This window comes from Pan troglodytes, chromosome 1 (assembly GCF_028858775.2).
Source record: "Pan troglodytes isolate AG18354 chromosome 1, NHGRI_mPanTro3-v2.0_pri, whole genome shotgun sequence".
In the NCBI taxonomy this organism is placed as follows: domain Eukaryota; kingdom Metazoa; phylum Chordata; class Mammalia; order Primates; family Hominidae; genus Pan; species Pan troglodytes.
Genome location: NC_072398.2, coordinates 67,121,254 through 67,126,395, shown reverse-complemented (window position 1 = coordinate 67,126,395; position 5,142 = coordinate 67,121,254).

Sequence of the window (5,142 nt, the reverse complement as noted above, 5' to 3'; positions counted from 1 at the left end):
ATTTCTAATACCTTCTCCATTATTTGTCACAAAAGTTCCTGCATTTTTACTTCACTTTGCTTCATTGCCTTTTTCAGTGTTCCAAAATGTTTCCTAGCATCGGCTTGAGTCACCTCCCAAGTCCTTGCTAGGGAATTAGCTTACAGCAGTGGTGGAGTGCCCCAAATCTCCAAGCTTTCCCTTAACAAACTTATACTCTGTTCCCTTTGGTTAGGCACTCCTAGGGTCCTCTCTTAGACACACTCTCTCAGCTTCTGCTTAGTAAGTTTTCTCTAGGTCCTGAGGTTCCTTGAACAAATAATGTCATCTTCCATTACGAAGGCCCAGCACTTTTCTGATTGAGCTGAGATTTGATGCTAGTTACGCATCAGGTGGCTAAGAGGGGAAGTGGGGGTATATCCTGAAGAGGACCCTTCATGGTCTTGTAAGGCCTTATTTGAAGTCTCTTTATAGTCTTCAAGCAAGGTGGAGAATGGGGGACAATCTTCAACAATGGAGAATAGGCCATTTCTTCAGGAATGGAGGGTTCAGGGGAAATTAAAGTTCGAAGTGCATATATGCAAAGATCTATTCCAAGAGTCAAAATCACATGCTTTCCCTATTAAGATCATGACTTTGGCTTAAGAGACTTGCCTAGCCTGAGAGCTCTGCCTTCTCAGAGTTTTGCACTATTGCAATCAAGTCGTGTGCCCCCACCCCATTCCAGCTGCAGGAATTGAAGCCTTCTACTCTCATGCTTTGCATTAAAATTTTGACTAATTTATCTGAGTCTGTAATTTTCTCTCAACTACTCATTCAACTCCAAGTAACTTATAACTATTTTCCCTCATTTCTCAAATGCCTGAGACACTGCACCAGACATTCCACCCAAACCCACACCAGCTCATTACAATGGAAATCTTAGCAATCACACTGTATAGCATACCAGGGATTAATTCTCCACCTACCTCCAGTGGCAGTGGGGTCCTCATTGCCATCCAGCCAGCAAGTGAATTAACCCTAGAATCCATCTCCAATGCCAGTTGTCTTAAATTGGGTTCCTAAGCAGTGAGGACTGAGATGAAGATTCTTATGCTTGATTGGGAAGTGCTCCCAGGATAAGAGGAGTGAAGGCAGCAGGATAGGACAGGAATAGGAAACTTAAACAAGAGCATGGTCACGGCTGAAGACTAGTTTTGGTTTGATTCTACAGGGAAGCGCAAGTTGCACCACATGTTAAGCCCACTTTGAGGTAGCGGGTAGAGAGCTCGGTGGGCAGGCTTTTGTACTACTGTGTCTGTTACAATTGGCTGTCCTGGGAGGTGGGGGCGTTTCCTCCCAGGAAAGGAGGCTTCTGTTTGGCTGAAGGCTAGTTCCTAGTGGAGGCACAGCTGAGAATTATCAGCAGCCAACACAAACAACAGCAACCAGGAGATACAAAGAGGCCTATAAAGAGGATCTAGGTGGAGTACAAAGCTAATCCTTTACAGTAATGAATATGTACTATATGATAAGCTTTCTTTCCTTTTTTTTTTTTTTTTCTTCAGACAGAGTCTCACTCTGTCGCCCAGGCTGGAGTGCAGTGGCATGATTTCGGCTCACTGCAACCTCTGCCTCCTGGGTTCAAGCAATTCCCCTGCCTCAGCCCTCCGGAGTAGCTGGGATTACAAGCGTGTGCCACCACACCTGGCTAATTTTTAGTAGAGACGAGGTTTCACCATGTTGACTAGGCTGGTCTCGAACTCCTGACTCCAAGAGATCCACCTGCCTTGGGCTCCAAAAGCACTGGGATTATAGGCAGCCTAATGATAAGCTTTTTAAAATTGACTCTGTCATTTAAACTTCACAACAATTCCATGAAGGAGGTATTATGATTGTCTCCATTTTAGAGACAAGGAAAATGAATCTTGAGAATTCAAGTGACTTTCTCATGGTTATACAATGAAGGGCCATGTATTCAGGTGTAATAATATCATAGATAAAAAGGCATATCTCAGTTTCTGCATGTTTTAAATGGGTACATGCAGAACCTATCTCTGTTTATATCTTAATGTAGGGACACTAAGGTTAGCCAACTGGATTCATATCCTGGGTTTTAAGTGCTTTACAATAATAGTGCCCTTAGAATTCAATTGTGAATCTTATTCCCTAAGTATTGTTGATCTTACGTATTGGTTTTATGTGTGTGTGTATCAACTCAGTTACTGGTAATATTCAATTAATTGAAACACTATATTTACCAATTACCTTGGATAGTCATTGTTAAAAATTACTAGGAAATTCTCCATTAAGTAATAAAAAGGCCAGAAAACAAGTCTCCATACGGGATTAATAATTTATTTGGTTTCGGGCTGTGTGTTAAGCACTTTACATCCATTTTCTCATTATGAAGTAAGTACTAGCATCACATCCCAATGCAGATAAGAAAACTGAGACTCTAGGGGGTTTGTTAACTATTTTCAAATCACTGAACTAGGAAGGGATGGGTCTGAGAATGAAACTAAAACTACTATCTGACACCAAAACTAATATTGGACATTTAATGAGAAAATGGCTTATCTTAGATTCACATATATAGACACAATTGGTGATAAGAGAGATCAGTATGGGTAAAGGAAATTTTCCACCTTCTCAGCTTTCTTTCACGAGCCAAATCTGAAGGCTATGAAGGAGATGGAAAATTTCAAAAAATACTCATTCACCCAGCACATCACTGAGCAGGAGAACATTTCTGAAACAAGAAAGAAGAATCATTAATAATGACTTGCTAAAATAAAAAGTATTTTTCTAGAGGCAGTGCCCTGAGCTGACACAGAATTGAGTGACTCTGACTCCACAGCTTGGATTAAATCATCAAATTGGGTCCTCTGGCGTAGAGGAGGATGAGGTTTTGTGCAGGGGTTCGTATCTATTACTATAGGAACCATGCCAGCCACCTGCCCGCAAGGGTGGCTTCCCCAGAATGCTACTGAGATTTTCTTTGCTTTTTCTGCTCACCACCTCCTACCACCAATGGAGAAGACAAGTGCTGAATCCCTCTGTGCTTTGTCTCCTGAGGCTACTCTGAAAAAGGAAGCAAAGCTGTCCCTCTGTTGGCAGAAGTCTACTCCTGTTGTCCTCAGATGTTACTTACCTTTCTAGACATCAATTTCCTCATTTGTGAAGTAGGAATAGTTCACTCCTTTGGATTGTTGTGGGGATGAAATTATTTTATACACACACACACAAAATAGCACACACAACACTATTTTGTGTGTGTGCGCATGCACATACATGCGTGTCTAGGACAAAAACATTTCTGAATAAGTTCAGATACTCTCCCCATACCTCACTTTATTAAAAGTAGAAGAACTGAAGGAAGGAAATATTATTATCCTGTTCAAAACTCATATTGATTCTCTACAGCCTACGAGATTAAGAACAAACCCTGTCCAATATTCAAGACCTTCCTTGGTCCGGTCCTGGATTCCCTTCTCAGCTACCTTTCCCATGATGCTGCATCTCTCGCTAGTCACTGAACATGATCTACACTTGCTGACCTTTATGCTTTTCTCATACCTTTCTCTCTACTTGCACCAGTCTCTCTAAATTTTGCCTAAATCTTATCTACCAGTTTAGTCTCAGAATGTGGAAATTCTATATAAATCAAATTTCAGGAATAGTTATGGGTAATAGTATTTCATTCCATCAATGTAACTTATCATTTGCTGTGGGCGAAACTCCAGTTTAAGAATGTTTCTTAATGTTATCAAACCATCTGTGTGTAACTTGATGGATTTCTACAAGGTACACATGCTCACATAACTACCTCCCAGATCAAGAAATAGAGTTTTAGAAATACCCAAGAAGCCTCCCTTGTGCCCCTTTCTAATCTGTACCCCCTTCTTCAAAGGTAGCTGTTGTAGTGATATATCATAGGTTGGCTTTTGTATTTTTAAAAATTTTATATAAATGGAATCATACAACATATATTCTTTTGTGTATGGATGATTTTGACTAATGTTTATGATATGTATTCATATTTTTACATATAGCAGTTCATTATTTATCATGGCTTCATAGCGTTCAGTCACATAAAAATACTACTAACCATTTTATAGTGTTAACGGGCATTTTGGTTGTTTCCAATTTGGAGTTATAATGAACAATGTCATATGAACATTTTTATATTGATATTTTTGTCTACATGTGTACATGTTTTTGTGAGCTATATATAGGAGTGAAATTGCTAGGCATAGGGTATGCCTAGTTTAAATTTAGTGAATACTGCTAGTTTTCCAAAGTGCTTGTATCTGTTTACACCCCCACAGAATATAGAATTTCAAGTGTTTTCTGTCTTCACCAACACTCATTATTGTATGTCTTTTTCATTACAGTCATTTTAGCAGATGTACAGTGGTGCTTTATTATGGTTTTTTCATTTTCTGGATGACTCATGATTTTGAGCTCCTTTTCATGTTTACTGGATATTTAGTATTCTCTCCTGTGAACTGCCTATTCGAATTCCTTGCCCCTTTTGCTATTGGGTTAAGACTGTATAGCTTTTATGATTTCAACCCATTATTGCTGTATTGTCCCTCAGTGATTAAAATCTTACCTGTCTTATAGACCCTTTTATATAAAGCATGTGTAGAATTTCATCAGTAATTGTTTTAGAGTCCCTCAGGGCAGCCTAGAGTTGCGGCTTGAGCAGAAGGATCTCTGAATTTTGAACCTATAAGAGTTCTTCTGATATTTTATCTGACTCCAGTAAAGAAAGTTTGTTTTTTTAAAATTATGTATAGTGAGTATTGAAAATTAAAATAAACGAAATGAATGAATCCAGGTATCAGTAGATAAAAAGTTTATTTCACAGACTTACCTTTTTAAAAAGATACATCAAAAAAAATTGAGATGGGATTGTTCCCTTGACCTTGACTCCCTTCATGGGCGGGAACTAGGGTGGCTCGGTTCACTCAGCCTGCCACTGGCCACTCCTCACAAGAGGGAGTGTGTGAGCAAGTGAGCGCAGGAAACAGAGGGAACAAATGCTGGAACCAGCCGGTCACTCCTGTCTGGCAGAAGCAGGCTCTGTGCAGGCCCCGCAGCAGCATCCAAGCCCCTGCCCTCTTGGCACCCGAGTTCTTGTCTGGCGCCCAGGAAGAATCAGGTCACACAAACGGA